This window comes from Protopterus annectens, chromosome 11.part0 (genome assembly GCF_019279795.1).
Source record: "Protopterus annectens isolate FY-2018-M chromosome 11.part0, PAN1.0, whole genome shotgun sequence".
Lineage (NCBI taxonomy): Eukaryota > Metazoa > Chordata > Ceratodontiformes > Protopteridae > Protopterus > Protopterus annectens.
Genome location: NC_056745.1, coordinates 1,393,788,777 through 1,393,813,206, shown reverse-complemented (window position 1 = coordinate 1,393,813,206; position 24,430 = coordinate 1,393,788,777).

Below are 24,430 nucleotides of genomic sequence, written 5' to 3'. Positions count from 1 at the left end.
AGGGTGTTTGTGCTGATGGAAACGCTGTGCCTGTGAGTTACAGGCAATGTACATTTCCCACTCTATAGAGGGATAGTTAGTCTCCCATGTATAGGGCATTTGGTTAGACAGTGAGCACTTCTAGTAGATCTGTGTAAGAGCTCTGAGCTTCATGGGTCATAGAGAGTGACCTGTAGCTGACCAATACATGATAGGGAATCTTGTCTATAGAGACATGGATGTGGATGAAGTCCAGGGCATCATCCTGTTTAACCAACCTAGAGTTGTATTTGCTGATAACATAGATTAAGGTATCTCCACTTGTAGCCCATTGTCTGTGTTGCTGTTGGCCTAAATGTGTGGAAGGCACTGTAGGCTTCCACTGCCAGAGTACTTTCTGCAGCTTAAAATCAAGTCTCGGTAACAGCACAGATGTCTATATTCTCCACAGTGAGATGAGCTTGTATGGTGTGGAGTTTCTTGTTTAGGCTCGTAGCACTGAGCAGCATCACCTTAAGGTTGCTTTGAGAGGTTTTTTTTGCTATGTTGCAAGTTTTGTCATTTTTGACATTGCCTAAAAAAGGCTGTAATGGAGTGGATAGAGTTTTAGCCATTATACAAAAGCCCTTGGGGGGGGGGGGCAGGTGCAGACCATCACTGACAAAGCAAAATGGTCAGTTGCCTGTGTCTTCCCATGCTGACACACATTGGATTCCCCTGGAGTGACAGCAAAATCTAAGCCAGTTATTAAAATCAATAATTTTCTGATCAGTACTATGGCATCATCCTTGGTGAAGGTAAAATACTGCTCAGTGCAAGACACTTACCTGTCTGTGAGACATATTCAGAGAGAGACGTGTGTCTCATTTCAGTATAGCTCAGCGTGGTATGGCTAAAGTAATTTACAGCCATATGAAGAATGACAGAATCATATTGGTATCTGTAGTGACTTAGGTGCATGTGTGATATTACGGATCCTAGCTCCAGATAGGCAACTAACAATTATCTTCTCCTTGCCCACCCTGGTGAGAGGAGTATGTCTGTGTGTCATAACATAGAATCCCGTATGACAAGAATACCACGTAAAGTGTTTTCATGCCTTATGGGCTTTGTTTTGGGGTATCATAGGAAGTTACTAGGCTAATGGCCCTAGGGCTCTTACAAGCCTAACCAAGTTCTTACCCTTATTTGCACAATCAAAATCTATTGCCCCTGTCCAAGAGAGACACAGGTGGAACCCCCAGGGTGAATTTATGGTCAGCCAGCCAATCGTCCAGATTGCTTTTGTAATGGGCCAATGAGGTGCTCTGTTTGACATGTAGTAGGAGTCTGTTCCAAAGGTGTAGTAACCTCTGGGAGACAAATATGTCCCTCCAGCAGGTTCTATTAATGTCACATACCAGGTTAAGGTCTTCAGAGTGAGTAAACCATGTACAATTTAACTTATGGATAATGCAGGGTCAGAGATTGCCCTGTATACAAGGAAAAGATCACCTCTGAGTAGTCTGTATGAAACAGAATAAAGTGACAGTGATTTCAGACGATCCCCATAGGACAAATGCTGAAGACCTTGAATTTTCCTTGTGAGGAACCTCTGTGGTTTCTCCAGTTGCTGCAGGTGCTTAGAAAGGCACATACCAAAAGGGGCATTGTACTTAATTATTGGCCTGATGAGGGAAGAGTACATGGAGGTTATAACTTATTTTTTTTCTGGAGGCAATGCCCTTACTTGTGAGATGAGCAATATAGAATACCCTTCTTACCAGTGTGGAGACATAAAAGGTAAGGTTGCTGTCAACCTGCATGCCCAGGTCTCTCACCATTGAGTACATACTTAAGGTGTTGCTATTGATGTGGTAGATAGCAGGAACGTGGCTTTTACCAAAAGGAATGATAATACAATTTTTGGCATTGATTTTAAGGCCATGACTTTGGCACCAACCATTTGTTTGTGTAAGACCCTCTTGTAGCATGTTGACATCATTTGGAGATTCTATGACTGCTCCCAGTTTGCAGACATCAGCAGACTTTGTCAGTCACAGATCTTTCATTTTTACTTGTATTTCAGAGAAATAGATCCCAAACAGTAGATGTCCCAGGACTGATTCCTGTGGAACACCACCAGTTACATCTGCTGTTGGAGGTGGCTTCCCCTATTTTGACTATATGAGTTCTATCAGTGAGCCAGTTAGTGACCCATCTAATGATATAAGGGTTGATGCCTAGTTGGGTGAGTTTGTCAGTGATGCCTGAGTGAGAGATAGTGTCAAACGCCTTGGCTAAGTCCAGGTAGGCTGCATGCACAGATTTCCCCTCATCAAGGGCCTTGGTGACTGTCTCAAAGAAATCCACTAGGTTTAACAGGCATGATCTCCCTTTGACAAATCCAAACTGAGTAGGGTTAAGTGTTTGGAGATTACCTATATCTTTGTTGATAAGGTCCATGATGATTCGCTCCATGGCCTTGGGGTGTAGGTTCATGAGTAGTGTTAGGTGTTGCTTTTGGTGTGTGCTTTAGTGATCGCTGAGGGTAGGTGTTGCAGTTTGATGGCGTAGGTGTTTTTTTGAGGTTTGGAGAGGTTTCTTTTAAGTGCCTCAGCATAAGAAGGTCTATGTGTGTGATGAGTGGTATATGTGAAGGATGTAGTGTGTGTGTGTTTGTGACAATTTTGTTTGTGAGATTTTTGCCTCCAAGGAAGTTATGTATGTACATTTCTTTCATACTCTGCTAGTTTCTTTAAGGATTAAAAGGTTGTATCCTTAGACAATTACTGCATTGGCTCAGAATGCCCATATCTACCAACATGGCCACAGAGACATTAGGAAATTGCAAATCCATGTTGTTAGGACCTGTATTAGGGTTGGGTTATTATGGTTTAGGGTCTTGGTTTTACAGGGGTCATCTGACTGGTGTCTGGAGTAAACAGCATATGCTAGTGCTATGATCTTAGTGTTGTAGGACACTATCTAGCTGCCTTAAGCTTATCTCCACACAAAGCCTCTCTGTGTTACGAGTTGAAGTCCTAAGTACTAGCTTTATAGGTTTGCTACTATACAGGGTACTACTAACCACCACTGAGCGGTGAACAACTTAGCAAAAACTCACCTAATTTATAGTTCACAAATAAAGTGGAAAACTAACACCCGTGCCCCCTGGCCAATAAATGACTAGACTTTAAGCTCCCTGGAGCACCTCACAACTCAGAGAGACAGGGTAAACACCTTCTGCCCCAAGATGCATGATCCTTGAACTTCATAATGTAAAAACACAGTAAAAGTAGCTCTCAAGTGCAGATTAACACCCACCTAAGTCCATAAAAAGCCCTTTGGATGATGGAACAATCTCACTTTAAGCCTCCTTGTCTGTTTCCCAACTTGGACTAACCAGGCTACTTTACTACTGCCACTAGAATAGCAGTCCCAGTCTTCTTAATGTAAAAACACACTTTGGTTAGCCAAAAGTGAAAAGGTACCAACTAGCTACAAGTAATAGTCACTTTAAGTTCCCTTGTGTGTTTCCCAACTCAGACAGACCAGGCTATCTATCTACTCCCATTAGAATTGCAGTCCCAACCTTCTTAATGTAAAATGCACTTTAGATAGACAAAAGTGAAAAGGTATCCGAAACGTGTCAAATAACAAGGTACAACAAGTAATTCTCACTTTAAGCCTTCCTGTGTATTTTCCATTTTGGATTAACTAAGCTACTTTACTACTGTCACTAGGATTGCAGTACTAGCCTTCTTAATGTAAAAACACACTTTGTACCAGGAACCAGTCTAACAACTTGCTGCAAGTAATTGCAAGATGATTCAAAGGCAGGCACGCCAGCAATGAGGAACACACATATACACCCTTCAGGGAAATTTAAAAGTACACTAACAGTCTAAGGGGAGAGCCTTCCCAGTTTCTTCTGTCAGTAACTAGTAAGACAAGCAAAGGGGATAAGAGTGGGACGACCTTCTAGGACCAGTTAAACAGTAAGGACAGGCAGCTCAAAAGCCTCCAAGTAAAAAACCAACACAACAATAGGGAGGCGGACCAAACTCAGAAAAAAACCTAGGCCCAGCAGAGAAACCAAAAAGCAATGCAGACTATAAAAATACCTTAAATTAATAGTTTTAAATTCAGATAAAGAGCAAAAACATACAAAACTAATTTAAATGGGAAGATAAGTACAATTACAAATGTACTTCTCTGAGTGCAAAACTGTAATGCAAATGCTTTTGTTATCAGCTTGCAGCAGTCTCTGCACTGAGATGGTGGACTGCTTGTGTGCTGTAAAATATGAGAGGGATGGGTTGATTAGCTATAACAAACTCAAAAAAAAAAAAAAAAAAAACATAGGCCAAGCAGAGAAATCAAAAATTAATGCAGACTATAAAAATGACATAAATTAATAGCTTTAACTTCAGATAAAGAGTAAATAAAACACACACAAACCCACAAAACTAATATAAACGGTAAGTGTAATTATAAATGTACTTAAAATGCACTTCTCTGAATGTAAAACTGTAGCCCAAATGCTTTTATCAGCTTGCAGCAGTCTTAATACTGAGATGATGACTGCTTGTGTGCTGTAAAATACTGGGGGGCTGGGTTGATTAATTATAACAAACTCAGGAAAACTTCTAGGCCCAGCAGAGAAACCAAAAAGCAATGCAGTCTATAACATGTCCTAAACTGATAGCTTTAACCTCATTTAAAAAGCAAAAAAACACACACAAAATTGATTTAAATGGAAAGATAAGTGCAGCAGTAAATGTATTTAAATGTACTTCTCTGAATGCAAAATGAAGTTCAAATGTTTTTATCAGCTTGCAGCAGTCTCAACACTGAGTGCCTAACATGTTATAGTGTACTGTGTATTATATGTTATGGTTTTAAAACATGTAAAGAAATGCTAAAATATATGTTAGAAATATGAAACTGTAAATAAGTGTAAAAAATTAAAGATGTAAATAAAGCAACTCCTACTCTTTGCGATAAGTGCTGTGATGTCTTTTAGATCTGCCTGTGCTGCCACCAAATCAGGCAGATGAGACCGCGGTTTTACATCTCATCAGAAGGACGACATGCTCAGGAGTGCAGAACCCCTGTTATGCTACACTGCAATGTCACTCACTACTGGAAAAGTAATCCAACTACTTGGTGTGGGAAGAGAACCCATAGCCTTCTGCAACAAACCACAAGGATTGTTTTTCTAGGTTATATACTCACAGCAGATCTCCTGACCTAAGCTACTGCCCTCTCTGCCAGATGAGACCTCAGTTTAACCTGTTATGCAAAGTGTAACACCTCAGGAGTGCAGTAATCCCCAATTCTGCATTTCACTGCAAGTATTGGAATATGGATCAAAACACCCAGTGTAAGATAGAATCCTTAGCCTATGATATTTCTTGTATAAAAGGGCCTTTTTGAGCTACTGACATCACTGTGATAATGGCTCCATTTATATTTTTAAATGCCTTTATTAAATTACCATTTATGACACAGGTGCACATACATTAATGGAAAAGAAAGCAAACCGTATTTAACATTTTTTCTTTTACATACATTATACATTACATATATGTTTTCTTTATTTATGTAACTCTCATTTTGTCCAGTATTACATAAATTGCTCAGTTTCTATCTTCCCTTAAACTTCAGTCCTCCTGAACCTTATTTTGCATGTATTGGTTACACAAATTCCATTAACGTTTATTTAATTTGCTTCTTGTCTTTTCTAAAGATACCATTTTTATATCTTCTGTCTTTTTAACAATATGCAGTACTTTTAATACAATTGATTTCCATTTTGTAGTAATTACTTTTTTGGTTGCCAATAGAAATAAACTTAATAAGGCTTTAATATGTCTAGGCAATTCAGATCCTGTGTGCCAGCTCAAAAGAATCATTTACTTAGTTACAACCCTTTGCCCCCTCCCCAATATTTCTGTGGGGTCCATTATATTTTTTAGTCATTTTATTTATGTACAGTACTTTTTCTGTACTGCTTTACATAATTTGAGCACTCTGCGGTCTTATCTCAATGAGCAGAGGCAGGCATAAAGATACAAGTGGGGTGTGGTTACTTGGGCTGCAGAGTTGAACACTGCTGTATAAAGTCAAAAAGCCCCCAGTGCTAATGCTGCATGAGTAAATGTTGAAGCTTGTCTGTAACCAGCAAAAAGAATGTAAGATCTCATTTGGATTACCTGACAATGAACTTGAAGATAAACTCAGTCAAAACAACCACATCAAACAAGTGTGCTTGTTAAGTATAAGATTTTCATGCTGCAATGTGCTGTAATACATAAAAAAGCACTGTGGCCAATGTACAGTACTATATCTGAATGCCAATAATCCTTCATGTAGGATTGTTTTTGTCCCCCCCTCCCCATTTTTTTCTAATGGCTTTACTAGTGGCCCCTAATTCACCAATTTATTCTGGGTGGTGGGAACTGGGCATCCATTCATGGGCAAGTGATAGTACTTTGGTCAATTTTTTACTGTCCAGGAATGCTGATCAACAAACATTCTCTTGCAAGACTTGGATGGTAGGGAGAAAGCCAGCTTACTGGTCATAGCAGGGCATCACCCCTCCCATATCACCTCTTAAAACCATCATTGTTGTCCCCTGAAGGGAAGCATGCCTCCACATACCAGATTCCCCCCAATTACCAGTGCAATTGTATCATAACAGCATGGGCTAGACAAGTTTGAACCCCACTAAGTAACACTTAGTGCTCCCACCAGGTGTCATGCTTGCAGCCAGCCAGAGTCACGTCCCTCCCATCCCCCCAGGAAGGGTGAGCTAGCAACATCTGCTTACTCCCATCTTCCCTAGCCAGCTCCACACCAGTGCCTACTCTAGTATTTGAACTCAGGTCACCTACATTATAGTCAGGGCCTCCCTCTAATTTGTGGAGCTGGCTATCCTTCATATAGGTTAACCAGTCAGAGGTCAAGAAAATTATATGGTGAACTAAAACAAAGGTTAAACAAAAACTTAGTGATACTACCAAGGCTTGTTTTTCTATACCGGCTAAACTTTCATATGTTTTTAAAATCTTGCTTTATCAGCAGAGTCCTTTTAAATTTTTAAAGTGCCATAAGTGACTAAAACATGATTTTTGAAATGGATGCATTACATTTCTTACTGCCATTAACAAGGGTTTTCTTATTGTGGACAGGATTTTGTAAAATGAAAAGGCAGCACTTCTGTCTACCTGTCCAGTGCTGCCTTTTCATTTTACAAAGGCAGCACTTCTGTCCATCTGTCCAGTGCTCCTAAACTCCACATCTCATGATAGCTTGCACTTCTAATTGTATTCTAACAGTTATATTGACTGTTACACAGTATTTAAATATATATATATATATATATATATATATATATATATATATATATATATATATATATATATATATATATATATATATATATATATATATACATATAGGTCTATTTGACCCATCAACATTACACACTACTAAAAGTCAGGCGAGTCCGCTTTCACGAAAGTGCATTTATCTGAAAATGCACTTTCACAAAAAAGCATTTCAGTGAACAGAGTTCACCAGTTCTAGAATCCCGTGGTGGTGCAGGTACAGTGTTTCTTAACAGGTGTATGGGAGGGGAACTTGTTGTAGATTGCGGTACAGTGAAGATAAGTTAATATTCCCTTTTCCCCACTGTAGTGCAATCTTGGAGTTAGTATATATAAGTAGTGGGGGTGCAGGGTGGGCTTGCCCCCCTGCATATACGTGTGTACTGTATTTTTTTTTTGTTTTATTTCGATAAGTTTATTTTCGGATAAATGCACTTTCACAAAAACTGACTCACCTAACTGACTTTCGGTAATGTGTAATTTCGAGGGGTCAATGTATAATTTTTTTTTAATGGTCTCTCCCTTTTTTTAATTTCTCCAAATCTTTTGGGTTTCTAATACCATGATGGGAATGGACCCCATTCCTAAGCCAAAGTACAATTAAAGTTCATGAAATTAGTATTGTTTCACTCTTTGATGTCAGCCAAAAGTGACTTTTTTACTTTAAGCATTATGAAATGTTGCTCTAGAAAGTTGGAGACTTCTCAATTTTAGTGGCAATAAACACTAATATCTGGAAACCATCCATTATAAGACTTTAACCCATTATATGTCTGCAATATTTCTATACTAATTCTTTTATACTAGCTTATGCCTGAAAACAGATGTGCTTACACGCCAAAATACTTAAAATAGGAATAAAAGTAAATTTAATGTGAGACAATTTGGAATCAAAATATTTAGCCATATATGTGTACCTGTGTGTATGTATAGATATAAATGTAGATATAGACATATCTATAAATAGAAGGTGAGGGATAGTAGCAAGTACAATGCAAATGAGACAGTTTTTTATATTCAAGTGCAGTTTATTTTCAGTGAAAAGAGCAAATTAAAATTCATTTTCAGCTCAAAAGAAAACAACCACACACTGGCATAACATACTTCTGATTATTACAGTTTGGTTCTTGGTTTGTTAAGCCACTTTAAAGTCTCTTAGTAAACAAAATATTCCTTATAATTCACAGACTTGGTGTTACAGGCCTGGGCTGCTTCATAATTCACAAATGCTTCAACAACATACTTCTCAACTGCCCAGATTTTCACACAATGCCCATATTTTTGTCCTGTTCCTCACAGAATTTGTGGTTTTCTGATACATCACTGAGAACTGAAGCCACTAAATAATGACAGACATTTGAGTTTCAGAATTCATACTCTCTGAATAAGGCATACCAATGCAAAACCTGTTATTCTATCAGCTTTCTAACTTTATAAGAGCAATATTTAAATTGTCCCTATTTTTTTTGTCTGTCCAGAATTGTACTAAGAAGTTGAGAACCCTGAAAAATTTCCATAGCTTCACTCCATCATTCAACCTTACACTACTAAGAGACATCTACTCTGTACTGATAAATCCATTATTCTCCATAACTAAACCTAACAACAATGCAGGATCATTCTTGTATTCACTGTGCATTGCTAATAGCTGGAATACCATGCCGCTCCACTTAGTCTGCAAACTGAAAGACATTAAATGCCAGCTGAAACAAAACCTAATAGTTAAATGGCTCTGTACCTGCACCTCCTCTGGTTAAGTTGGTAGTAATGTAATGGCTCTGTACCTGCACCTCCTCTGGTTAAGTTGGTAGTAATGTAATGGCTCTGTACCTACACCTCCTCTGGTTAAGTTGGTAGTAATGTAATGGCTGTGTACCTACACCTCCTCTGGTTAAGTTGTTAGTAATATAATGGCTCTGTACCTGCACATGTTATCACAATTATACCCTCTTCTGTTATCTCATCTCTTTTATCTTCCTTGTGCCTCCACTTTATCTTATCTTCCTATGCCCTAGATTTTGAACATGTCTTTATAGCAACAAATATTATTACATAAAATCTGACAATTTATGCAGACTGATGATACTGCCCTACATATACCTTTTTGTATCTAAAAAATATTCATATGCAACCAGTGTTATTGTTAATCAAAACTATTATTTATAAATGATGTAATTGATATTATGAATGTCTGAACATTGGAAATGTTGCTCATGAATGAAACTGTAACTGACTGTAAATGATGAAACAATGCAAATGGTGTCTGTATAATGGAGCTTTTCGCCCCAGGCCTCTGCTCAGTCAGCGTTTATATCACGTTATTGAAAGATGAAAATAGCGAATGCTATTTCATTGGCCCCAAAACATCTAAACATGAAAACATCGAACAGTCAGAACAGCGATTTTTTTCCCATGGAAAAAATTTGCTGCTTCGGAACTCATACACATAACACAAGCACATCAAACAAACAGCAACCACACACATACACTTAAATTCCTACAACTAACGCTACACTAAACTAAACATACACTACTATCTACCTACTTACCTTAACCCAATCCCTAACCCTAAGGTCCGTCACTATCACACACTCACCTAACCCTAGCTCACTTAAACCGCTCTTAACCCTAAAGTCTGTCACTATCGCACAGACGCCTAACCCGTACCTTAACCCTAACTCACTTAACCCGCCCCTAATCCTAACGTACAAACAATCGCACATTTACCTAAACCCAACCCATAACTTTCCACCACAGCGCTAAGAATAGCGAAGCCACAGAAACGGCCAACCGAATTCTTTCCCGAGGAAAGAATTCGCTGTTCTTAGCGTTCGCTGAATAGTGTTCAATATCAGAACATTCAAAGTTTTAATACTTCAATGTTCTGATATAGACCCGCTCAGTCAGACTTTCCTGATAAAGAAATGACATTAAATAAATAAATAAATACATAAGTTATGCTACTGGTATTCTTTTAGTAGATCCGCATGTCTCCCGGTGATTTTCCTGGTATCTCCACATCTTATAGTCATGGTCCATCAAGAGTCTCCAAGTATTGCATTAATTAATGTATGTGTACTTATATCACTTTTGTAATTGGGATTTAATAAAGATGTTTAAAAAAAGAGAGGGTGAGTCTCTAAGTGTCTCCAGTCCTGGCCTCAAAATCCCATGTATGAGAGTCAAATGTATCTGACATCATGGGCTTTCAGCCGCTCTTCTAACACCAGTTCTCCAGTTGATTCACATTATGTTTTGTTATTGAAGTTCTTTCTACATCTATAGTCTGTTGTCTGTACACCCCACCATCAGTTTTACCACATCTATATAGCCTTATACAGTTTATCAGAATAGCATTTTTAAATGTGTAATGTCACTGGTGTAATAGGTAGCACATTTACATTTGGTGCTGGAAGTGCAGAAGGTTGTAGGTTCTATTCCCACTCCAGGTGACTGGACCACTGTCAATGCAGTGTAGCATTAGGGCTGCTCCTGAATGTGTCTAACTTCAGATGAGATGTTAAACCAAGGTCCCACCTGTTTTAGTTGTTGATAGCTCAGTTGGATGTAAAAGATCCCATGGTGCCTATCGAAAACAGTAGTGGAAGTCGCCCAATGCCCTTGCCAAATTTCACCTAGTAAAAATATCACCATGGCTCTTCTCTGTAAAGAGGTCACTAGCCTAGTGAGACCAACCTGGTCAGCAAAGGATAAATAAAGAAAAAAAATATTTATGAAACAGCCACTATGCCTATTGACCACTCCCTTGGAAGATAGAACACGCAGATCAGTATTGAATAGGAGGCGTTATGGGACCGATAAAACCCATCAACATTCTTGTGGCTGTTGCTATGCTGATGATATAATGAAAGGTTTGTGGTGACCAAGCCCATCTACATAAGCTCATGTTCACATCCCATTGCTTGAACATCAGTTGCTGGGGTTCATGGTCAGTTACTACAGTGCACTAGCTTCCTAACTAGTAATACTACAATTAAGTTATTGCCTACTTACTAACAAGACACTCTTGGTGTCTGGCAAAGTGTCTTGCCTCAGACTTAGTCTCCTACTGAGGCAGCAGACTTGGTGTTCTTCACCACGTATTCTAAGAGATAACACCCACCTCTGATGCATCTGTGTACATAGTAAAATACTTAGTAAAGTCAGGGGCAGTCAGTGCCGGCAGTGAACGTAACATGACATAACTTTTAATTGATTAAAAGCTTATTTTGCTTGTATTGTCCATCATGACTGGATGGGTGCCTTACTTTTTGCAGTGTGTGTCGGAGGAAAGCCTATGGTAGCAAACATGTATATGAATTTTCTGTAGTTGTCTGCTACTCTTAAAAATGTGTTCACTTGTCATTTGGTACTGGGGAGAGGCCAGTCTTTGTTTGGACCAAATTACCACTCTTCCAATCACATGCCTTAAGGATGTGGCATTTATCATACAAAGCTTACTTTTGACAGCATTTACTATGTTCCCTGCCTGTCTTCAAGAGTACTACAGCTTGTACTCTGGACAGATGTGACTCATATTCTTCTGAATAAATTATTGTATTATCAAGGTATGTTACTGAGTACCTAGCAGGTAGTTTCCAAACCTTATCTATGAGTCTTTGGAAGTACAACAAGCTCAATGTAAACCAAAGAGTAAGATTGTATAATGAAAAAGGCCTTTGGGGTGGAAAATGCCATGTTATCTTTGTCTTCAGGCATGAGGGAAATCTGACAGTATCCCTTTGTCAAATCCAGGGTTATCAAAAAAAAAACTACATTTCCTAGCTTCTTGAGCGCATCCAGTCAGATAAATGTCAAATATGGATATGGCATTCAGTTTTCAGAAATCAGTTCAGAATGTTAGGGACCTGTCCAGCTTAGGGACCAACAAAACTGATCTGTTTCATTCAGTTAGGAGACCCTCAATAATATGCATATGTATCCATGAACGTCTGAAGCCAGGTTGTGTGGCCATCTTTAAAAAGTGTGGGCAAACTGCACAGAACTTTTCAGTGTCTTTCATTACATCAGAACAAGTAAACCTAGATAAAATTCTAGCTTTGGCTTTGTCTATCTCTAGGTGTCCTTCCAAAATACAGCTATGTGCCATTTTCATCACAAGTGTTTTGAAAGGTTTTAGAACTAACAGTGCAGTATTTCTTATTATTTTTATTTATCTTGTACAAAGTCATTCTTCACCTCAAACTTTGAGCATGACGTAGGGTCAGTTTTCTTATCCATGTCTCCTTCTGTTCTGGTTACATTTTCTCTGGCCCTGATAAATATATCATCTTTGCACTGTGCTTTCTTAAATTTTTCACTGCTTGTCTGTAGATCTGTCAGGTCATGAATACTTTCATCATTGAAATGACATGAAGTATAAAGCACAGCCTCTTCATATACAAATGAGTATAGGTAATTCCACGTCTCCTATTCCTTCCTTTACAAAAGGTAACTCATGCCAGTGACTTTCTTCTGCTTTTTGGTTTTCACAATTCCTTTGCTTTTACCTTAGTAATGTTTTTTTCCTCTTGTATTTCCTGCTGGGAGCCTGGCTTCTGACTATCCCTCTCTTTTGATATTACAGTTGGAAACCTTTTTTGCTTAGTAGGTTTATTGTTGGTAGTCTCTCCTTGTCTGACTCCATGTAGGATTCTTCCATCTTTCCCTATGTTAATGGTTGGAATCGGGCAGGGTTCCATATCATGCACTACAGGTTCCTCCCTTTCAGTTTCTGCACTAACTTAATAACTGAGTTTTCTGATAAGACTCAGTTACAGGTACCCATTGACATGCAGGTTCTTCTGTCCCTTCCACCCGGAGGCAGATTTAGTTCAGTTTAAAGTTTCAGCTATATATTTTAATGGTGCATCAGGCTGCTGCAGATCCCCATTTTGTACCAGGGATATATTCAGGACTGTATATCCCTAACACATGAATTTAGATTGCTGCTTCCCCCCCATTTTGTACTGCAGGAATATTCAGGTCATAGAAAATGTAACTTTGATCTGCACCACCCCCATAATTTCCACAATGTATTTAATGGAGGGAAGACTTGCCAGTTATGATGCCATGTGTTAAATTCTGTATCAAAGCTACAGGATGCAGTACTTTACCCAACATAATTTGAATTTATAGAAATGTCGACATGTTATAAGATACTCTTTCCTGACTACAAATACATACATTACTTCCATCTTCCTGTTGTCATTTATGTCTCCAAATATACAGTTTCTTAGAAGTACGGTCATGTTTCCACAATGCGGTAGACCCTTCAGTTCCTTCTCATTCACCAGAGTTGTAAATTTTAAAGAATCTTGTGTTTCATAAATCCCTACGTTACTTGATGGGTTGCCAACTGGCTTACTGACAGTACCCAGACTGTAAAAGTAGCCGACTCCAAATCCAGCTCCAGACAAGTAACAAGTGGAGTACCTCAGGGTTCAGTCCTGGGACTGCTCTTGTTTGGCATCTACTTCGCTGAAGTACAGGCCAACACTAAGGGACTCTGGGTAAAAAAGTTCGCAGATGACTGCAAACTGGGAGCCATTACTGAATCCCCAAATTATGTGGATACTCTACAAAAGGGCCTTACAGAAACAGATGCTTGGTGCCAGAGCCATGGGCTCAAGCTTAATGCCAAGAAATGTATAGTTATCCCCTTTGGGAAAAACCATGTACCCATGAATTACCACATAGGTGGCAGGACACTAAACACTGAAAGTGTGATGAGAGACTTAGGGACACAGGTGGACAGTGGTCTCACCTTCGATAACCACATCACCACAACAGTCAGGAAATCCTTCTATGTGGCACACCTCATCACTAAGGGCTTTTCATCCAGAAAAAAGGAGGTCATCGTCCCGCTGTACTCATCCCTCATTAGACCCATTATAGAGTACAACGCCCCATTTGATATGTACCTCACACGACATCTGCAACAGCTGGAAAGGCTGCAGAAATACCTCACTAAAAGAATCACAGGCCTAAAGCAGATGACCGGCTAAAAAAAACTCCAGCTATACTTTGTGGCATATCATCTACTCAGAGGCGAGCTCTGTTTAACATAAAAGGCCATGTCAAACCCTGAGCTGCTGGACATGCTCCACTTAAAGAATTCCCAATCTCTCAGAGCCACATGCTCCAGGAATCTAAACCTTGTCATCACAGTGAAAAAAACATGCTGGAGGGATAGGTTCCTGACCCAGAGACTCCCCATACTCTGGAATAGACTGCCCATACATGTCAAGCAGAGCGCCTCCTTGTCCCTCTTCAAAAGGAACCTTGACGATTGGATGGGAGATAGGAAATTCACCCTGGGGATCACGTCAGTTGCCCTACTAGACAGGGGTCCAGGGAAATAAATATTGTGGGAAGAAATATACAGGGATTTGTTATGGCTAGGCTTGTATAGGCCCTAGGGCCAATAGCCTAGTACCAACCTATGAACCTAAAATTTAAAGTGGACTAACAAATCCAGAATTGGCCTGTAAATAACTAGAGAGTATTACTTTGTTGTTTACTTTTGTCGTGCCTTGATGTAGTCCGTAAGAGTTATGTGTGCATTGTGAGCATGAGGTTGCAGTCATCTGTTAAGAACCCTGCATGCTTTTCCGTAAGTTTCGTACAGTGCTGCAGCTCCGTAGCCAGCTAGGACGGTGAGGGGTTCTTAACTCTTCTTTTCTGCATAGGTGCCATATTAATGAATATGGAAAGGAAAGTGATACTTTAATAGTCAAGTGGTACAGAGAGACATCACAGGTGCCCAGTTAGCCTCTTGCAGAGCCATTCCAGACTTTAGATTGGAAAAGTTCATCACATTCCTAGTTTGAATTATTTTTGGCTGAAGAGTAAAACTTGCTGTGTGTTAAAATTACAAACAGGAGTGAATGATCACTGAAAAAAATCTGACATGGAACCAATATCTGACACAATTTAAAGGAGCTTTGTAAGAAACAATCAAGTACACTGGCAGGCCCATGAAACAGATTATTTATACTTGAATAAATAGTTTAAAAATAACTATTTCTTCTTTCAACTTTTTGTTTTGAATAGTATTTCTAATGTAATCTTTATTGTATTGGATTATGCTGTATTTGTATTGTACTGTATGTGCAGGTTTTCTCCCCGGGCCTCTGCTGAAAACAGGTTCTGTAGACCCAGTCAGACCACCCCGGTAAACAAATGTCAAATAAAACAAATAAATAAATATTTATTTATACAATGTACTAACTGGGTAGAGCACGTAGCACATTGTTCAAATTCAGTTTCTGCTTATAATGTGAACATATATCAAGTGAAAAAAAATAAAAATAATTTATGCAATAAAAGAGCACACTAAAACCAAAGGAACAGTTAAAATATGATAAAAATGATTTAAGAAAGTAGCTAACAGAAACCAGTATGTAAAATGTTTACATCACTTAGAGTAGTGAAATGGTAGTGTGAAAATGATAGGCAGTATTGTTCTGTGACACACTACCTGCTTTTGCTGTTCAATGTCCTGATTCGTCTTGGTGTTAAAGTCTTCCATGGTTAGGGTTTCAGCATCAGTGTAAGTTTATAACCATTCTGTTCATAGATTCATAAGTAGGTACTAGACTATCGGCCCTAGGGCCTATACAAGCCCAGCCAAAAAGGTACCCTGGCTTTTGCCAGCCAAGAAAATTATTTTCCTGTGCCACTGTTGAGCAGAACCACAGAGGTGATCCCTGGGGTGAATTTCCTATTTCCCATCCAATCATCAAGATTTTTCTTGAACAGTGCTAATGAGGAGCTTTGTCTGATATAGATAGGTAGTTTACTCCAGAGTATGGGAAGTCTCTGGGGCAGGAATCTATCCCTCTCGTATGTTCTGTTTATTGTGGTGATAAGGTTTAGGTCCGTAGAGTGTGTAGCTCGGAGGGATTGGGATTTCTTTAAGTGGAGCATGTCCAACAGCTCTGGGTTTGACATAGCTTTGTATGTTAGGCAGAGATCACCTCCGAGTAGGCGATATGCGACGGAGTAAAGCTGGAGTTTTTTGAGACGGTCTGCGTAGGGCATCTGTTTGAGGCCGGTAATCCTCTTTGTGAGGTATTTCTGCAGCCTTTCCAGTTGTTGTAGATGTCTTGTGAGGTACATACTAAAAGGGGCATTTTACTCATGGGCTAAAGCAAGTGAGAGGCTGAACCAGGTTGACAACAAACGCAGGAGTCTTTCATATCTAGTCTTCCATAAAGCCTTAAAGTGATGATGATAATATCCATATCAAGGAAGGTTGAGGTTGAAGTGAATCCATAACAGAAGTCATTTAGTTTCACACATAGTTACCACCTCCGCATTGTGAGTACAACCTTCTAGCGCTTATTTAATTTCAGAGTCTGATATGTATGGGTTTAGCCACATTCCAGAAAGAACAAATAAAGTAGGAGGTCATAGAAATCAGCCAGTACAGGAATCTCAGCAGTATTATTCCTTAAGTTGTATATGTTTAAGTGGATGTTTTTCATGCCCCTTTCTGACCTCCAGAATGTGTTACAGGGGAGAACAAAAGATTATCAGGCAAGCAGGGTGGTCTTGGGTTAGGGTAAGTATCAGCTAAGTTGAATATTGTAAGCAGAAGCTGCAGGATAAGTGATCATGTACAGAAATCCCAGCATGACATTTGTATCTCTTGAATAACAATAAACTTCTTCTGAACTTTTGCCCAAGTTATAGCACATAGAAGTTTCCAAGGCTGGCAATACCATGTGCCATTCAAGTGGCATGCTGGATTTTATGTATGATTTTCTTTGTCTAATAAAACATGCAGGTCCACTGTTAGAGTTAGCAGAGCAATAGCAACATGATAAAACTGTGTGTGAATTAAGAACATGACTACAGTAAGCAAAAGTACAATGTGTAATAAATACATTGCAAGTATCAGTAAGGAAAAGTCTAGTGTAATAAAAACAGCAGAGATCAAGAAAAATCATGTTAAGGAGAGTGCATATGGTAACGTATATGAGTGCAGCCTTCATGAAACTCATCAAGTTTAAATGAGAGTTTGTGACAAATTATGGGAAAGTTTTGGAGTAAACTGCTCGTAGCAGTAAGGATGAACATAATATATTTTAAGGCAGATAACCTAATTTAAGGTAGTATAATTTGGATGTTTGTGAAAAATACTCCTTCCAGCTTCCACTTAGTTATTTAATTGCATCAAAAATTAAGCATATAAAAATGTACTGATCCACAGACAATCTAATGGTGGGATTGAGCCAAGACTTATTTTTTTTTTTTTGCTAGGCACTAATCCCAAGTCTTGACAGTGAAATAATACGTGAGAAATACACACAAAGAAAATGCTGAGAAAGGATACAGAATGGTTGAACTTGCAGACAGGTGTGACTGCATGTGCTGAGGTGATGTGCATTTGCTGACTATGAAGGTACTAGACTACCTGGTACAGGTGAACTCCGAATCTGTGGACTCTGTGATAATTATGAGGCTAAAGGATGGTGAGGACTAGGCAATTAACACTTCCAGCAAGACAACAGATTACAAGGGGCTGAAAGTATAAGAACATTAGAAACCCAGAGAGGAGCAGAAGTTTTGTCACCAAATGTGACTAAGACATTTTTAGCAGAGAAAAGTATTTGCTTTTCATTTAGAAATTATTGCTGTGAATGTTACGTTTTTTTTTTCAAATTCCTATGCTGTAGTGGTGCTTGATGAACCCTAAAGAAAAAAAATGTGCAGACACTGTCAGAACACAATCCCCGGGATTCATGAAGCTCGGCGCAAGGCCGGTGTAAGGCTTGCGCCGGCAGTGCAGTGAATAATCGGCGTAGCAGCGCCATATGCATAGTAATGAGTGCGTGCCGCAACCACAGACACGTGCGGAGGGCACGTGAGCGAGCCCAAGTAGGATGCGGCCATAGGCGTGGCCAAGCCGGCAGGCGATGAGCAACCTAAAGTGCTGACTTCCACAGGCCGCCTGCAATAGTAACCGCACCAGCCAGGGTCCGTGGATAATGAAACGTACGCAGAGTATGCAACATAGTACCCGTTCACACAAAACGGAGAACCAAACATTAACCCACGAAGTCCAAAGTGTACCCGTCCAAGGAACAAAGGATACGCGTAATACCGTGTCCGTCACGCAATGCACTGTCAGTGGGCATACCCAGTGAAGGTGTACCGCAGCATGTCAGTGCGCCGCACCTACACAGAAGTAGCCACATGGGCATGGTCACCAGCAGTAGTGAGAGTACACAGCCGGGTAGCCGTGTCGATATAACAACAAGAAGGAAACCAGATACCCTAAACACAGACAAACATGTGCATAGCAACATGTACTACACCCAGCAACGTGCCCGTCGCATACACATAGGACGGCGTATGCCTAAGCGTAATATCCAGAAGCAGAACCCATGCATGCAAATGTAATACACAACAGCCCCGTCATAGCATGTAACCCGCACCCATGTACGACAGTGCACCCAACCCAGCTAGCAGCCTTGCGCAGCTGCACACCTACACACAATGGGTATACCTGAAATGTAGTAAGAAGTATTGTCCTAGGCAGTGCCACGCGGGCAAATATGTACCTCACATGTTAATATCCCACCTCAGGTACAGATATCCAAATGGCTGCATGTGAATGTGTCGGCAGAATGTGTATATCCCGCAAGTGGTATGGACCTGTTGAAACCCCATAGGCGTGACACGCCACGGTGCCCATAACTGTACACATCTGGACAAGGCAGTATGTTCAGCCACCGTACTGATGATTAGCTATGCAGACATGTCAAACACAACACATATGGCGGAACATCTGCCCACCAAGCAGGACGCCCCAACAGGGTGCCACAGGCACAGAAGGTGAAGGTGGGACATCACACGTTGAGAATAGCGTTGCTGGATGGCCAAACACCCACGGCCAACGCAAAGGATGGAATAACATGTATATGCCTGGATGAATGGGTATGTCATAGCATGGGAATAGGCCAAGCTATCCACCATAATAGCCATGTGTACCAGATACAAACAGCCAGTAACATGCAGTAGTAATGCAGGAAGGCATACACGACTGTGGGAATAGCACAGGACATATGGCATGTGCCAAGTGTTGACGCATGACACAAATGTCCAGGATGGGGCTCCCTGCAAAGAGGAACATGTGCCAACCCCACCCCCCACAGATGTACCGGCAGTGGAAACACATCCCAAACACACACCAACACTACCGTCCATCCCACGATAGCAACGGAGGCTGGTCAAAGACCACCATGACGCGTGCACAAACAGGGACACGTGTAACCGTTGCCCTAACAACCCCCCCAGGCCAAAGAATAATAGTATGGACATATGCATGTAATGCTGTGAAGGATGTGTGGTAGTCCTCAGTATCACAGAGGTAGGTACACAGATACACTGTAATCAACTGTGACGTATGTGCACTGTAGACAGCATACCTGCAGGTAATACATAGTTCAATCATGTGCCACAGAAATATACACATATGAATGAGGATAGGGGATAGACAAGTGTGAATGGGACAAACTATGAACATAGGTTCATAGGTCCATAGGTACATAGTAGGCTATCTACCCAAGGGCAGCTATAACCCTAGCCCATAGTTATGTTTCCTTTGCCAACCCTCCAGTCTGGAGATAAAATGCCTATTATATTGCTGTACCTCTGTCAAGCAGTGACAATGATGTAATCCCTGGGGTATATCTGCAATCTCCCATCCATTGGTCAAGATCCCCCTCGAACAAGGCCAGCAAGGTTCTCTGCCTCACATGTACTGGGATGTTGTTCCACAGCATAGTGAGTGTCTGGGTGATGTATCTGTCCCTCCAACACATTCTATTAATGACCGTGTCAAGGTTCACGTCACCTGCCCCTGTGGTTCTGAGGGATGTAGATCCATTAGGTGAAGCATAGTCATCAAATATGGGTCGACATGGCCTCGTATGTCAGGCACAGGTCACCACTGAACAAGTGGTATGTGACTGAATGGAGCAGGAGTCCTTACAGTCGGGCAGCATAACACAAATTCCTGACACCCTGCATCCGTCTGACGATGAACCTATGGGGCCTTCCCAGCTGCTGCAGGTGTCGGGTCAGATACCTTCCGAACGGGGCAATGTACTCAATCATAGGTCTAATGAGTGATGAGTACAAGGAGACGATGACCTCCCCTGATCTAGATGTGAATCCCTGCATGATCAGGTGGGCAATGTAGAAGTTCTACTGAACCACGTTAGCAACGTGTGTGTCGAACGAATGGTGACTGACAACCTGGGTCCCCAGATCCCTGGTAATTCCCTCTGTGCTCAGTGGATTGCCACCTATATGGCAGCTAGGGGTAACCTTGTTCTTCCTGAAGGGTATGACTATGCATTACCCGGCATTTAGCTGTAGGCCATGTCCCTGGCAGCAGATATCCATATCTGTGAGGCCCCTCTGAAGGATATCTGTGTCAGATGTCCGTCCCACTATGGCACCCAGTTCGCAGTCATCTGCAAACAATGTCAGCCATAACCCCCCTGTGTTTGCTTGTACTTTGGAAATGTAGATGCAGAAAAAGAGTGGACCCAGGACAGAGCCTCGTGGGACACCGCCTGTGACTGGCAGTCAGTCTGACATGGTGCCAGCAAGTATGACTGTGTGGGTTGTGTCACCTAGCCAGTTTGCAACCCATCCTGTGATGTACGGGTTCACATCCAAGCCGATGGGTTTATCAATGATACCTGAGGGGGGTATTGTGTTGAAGGCCTTTGCCAGGTCGAGGTGGGCTGTATGGACTGCCTGACCCTCATCAATGGCCTCGGTGACTGTTCCTAAAATGTCAACCAAGTTTTAAACGCATGATCTGCCTGTGACCAAGCCAAACTGGGTTGGATGCAAAGTATGCAAGTCCCCTATGTCGTCATCTATGAGCTCCAGTATGATCCTTCCCCATGGCTTTGCAGATAAGGCTTCCCAAGCTAATGGGACGGTAATAACCAGGGTCAGTGGAGGCACTGCCCCTGTGAAGTGGGACTACAGTCGCCGTGCGCCACAACTCGAGTACGTTACCTGAGGTGAGGCTAAGATTAAACAGCCGTCCTAACTGTGGGTCTAATTCCTCACTGAGATCATGGAGTACACAGCTGGGACACCATCTGTTCCCATGGATGCTGTGTTCACTACCTTGGAGAGAGCATGTCCCACCTGTGCGTTACAGAACATTCGGGGGCCACAATCTTCTGGTACAGACATCTCTCCATGTGGGGTGGAGGGGGTGGAGATGTTTTCACCGAACCTGTCAGCCAGTATGTTGGCAATGTGTGTATGTTCAGTAAACTTCACATCATTGTGAACCCAGTCAGAGCATATCTGGGAGTGTCCTCCCAGGTGTCCAACATAGCTAAAGAAGGCCGTATGATTGTCTGTCGAGTCCTTGGTGATATATCTGTCGGACCTGCCCTGGATGATGTCATGAGAGCTTGTAGTTCTTCACATATAATGAGCAAGGGTGTCATACCTCACAAGGAGTCTGCTCTGTCTTGTAGTAGCTACCTCCTCTCGTTGTAGAGCTTGTGTATGGCTGGGGTACACCACACTGGATGCTTGGCATTGGTACAAAGACTCACAGTTGTGTAAGGGATTGCCTGATCCATGCAGTCCTGTAGGTGCTGGTAGAAGGCATATGTAAGTGATTCAGTGGCTTGAGTAATGTTCACCACTGGCTCAGGGGCCTTAAAGGAGACCACACTAGTGTTTAGAAATGTGAAGTCGGCTTTTGAGAAAGCCATATGTATGGTAACCGGCACCACCCACAGCATTGTATGTCAATAGCAGAAGCTATTGTCCAAATAACATATTATTAACTTTATTATTAAAATATGTATTATTATTTATTTAGTTATATGTTTCAGCTAATTACACTTGAAAATGCCCGGTAAGACCGGGTGAAAGTGCTCGTGATCTACTTGCTATGGTGGTGTCATTCTGACAATAAAGTGGCGATACTTCCCTATTGGGACTTCTGGGGATTATTTAAAGCAGTTGCTAACCTGCATCTTTGGATGTACACCATTTGGTTTCAGTTTTGAAAAACCTGGTTTTCGTAGCACTACATAATATGGGTAGTCAAACAGACATCCGCGATTGGGGAACATACAGCAGCAGTCAAAACCACTGGCCACATGGACACAGTCCAACAAGTTCTACACTTTACATATGCACATTGGTGTCCATTGTAGGACCCAAAAATTGTTCCGTACGGAATACCATCCAGCCGTTATCGTTCTACCAGAAGAAGCGACAGTCGTGAGTATGGCACAGCTAGACATATGCACCACCAGCGTGTTTAAGGTTGATGACAAGTGTCCATGAAATGCAGGACATATGAACAGAAATCCCCAGATTGTCGAGTCCATAGAAGTGCGTCCACATCCCAGTCCCGCACACATGAAGGATGTGTAATGGGTACTGTCGAGGGTTGCAGCCATGGGATCGTGGGTATGCAGAAATGGGGCTCGGTGTTGTTTGGCAGATAATCCGTTGTCCCGCCCAGTGGGAGGGATGTGGGTGTAGCACATGCCTTACGCCCCAGTAATAATGCAAAGCATCCACGGATAATGCTAAATGCAGGTGTGAAATGTGTACAGCCCTATACCAGTGTCCAGTAGGCAATTCCCATGGATGGACAAGCGTCACGACCAAGATGGCACCCATAACTGCAAACCTGGTGGAATTACACAGCTGCAGTAAGGCATAACACAGGAAATACAGATAGGGACTACAGTAGACACTCCCCATACAAAGTCAGACCGCCGTGCGAATACCGGCGTACACAGCACTCAATCTGCCAGCACCAAAATGGGGATCACTCGCTGCCATACTGCGGAACAAATGGGCGACCTGTGGAACACATACTAATGGCACACCAACAACGTCAACTAGGAAGGTCATAGGATGGTTAAACTATGGCGTTCCCACTTATAAAGAACATCCTCCAATGAATTAATAGGATCTACATGTTTTGGTGGTGTTATTTTGACAATACAGTGGCGGATATTTCCTATTGGGACTTCTGAGGATTATTTAAAGCAGTTGCTAACCTGCATCTTTGGATGTACACCATTTGTTTTCAGTTTTGAAACTCCTGGTTTTCGTAGCACTACATAATATGGGTAGTCAAACAGACATCCGCGATTGGGGAACATACAGCAGCAGTCAAAACCACTGGCCAGATGGACACAGTCCAACAAGTTCTACACTTTACATATGCACATTGGTGTCCATTGTAGGACCCAAAAATTGATCCGTACAGAATTCCATCCAGTTGTTATCATTCTACCAGAAGAAGCGACAGCCGTGACTACGGCACAGCTAGACATATGCACCACCAGCGTGTTTAAGGTTGATGACAAGTGTCCATGAAATGCAGGACATATGAACAGAAATCCCCAGATTGTCGAGTCCATAGAAGTGCGTCCACATCCCAGTCCCGCACATGAAGGATGTGTAATGGGTACCGTCGAGGGTTGCAGCCATGGGATCCTGGGTATGCAGAAATGGGGCTCGGTGTTGTTTGGCAGATAATCCGTTGTCCCGCCCCGTGGGAGGGATGTGGGTGTAGCACATGCCTTACTCCCCACTAATAATGCAAAGCATCCACCGGATAATGCTAAATGCAGGTGTGAAATGTGTACAGCCCTATACCAGTGTCCAGTAGGCAATTCCCATGGATGGACAAGCGTACGACCAAGATGGCACCCATAACTGCAAACCTGGTGGAATTACACAGCTGCAGTAAGGCATAACACAGGAAATACAGATAGGGACTACAGTAGACACTCCCCATACAAAGTCAGACTGCCGTGCGAATACCGGCGTACACAGCACTCAATCTGCCAGCACCAAAATGGGGATCACTCGCTGCCATACTGCGGAACAAATGGGCGACCTGTGGAACACATACTAATGGCACACCAACAACGTCAACTAGGAAGGTCATAGGATGGTTAAACTATGGCGTTCCCACTTATAAAGAACATCCTTCAATGAATTAATAGGATCTACATGTTTTGGTGGTGTTATTTTGACAATAC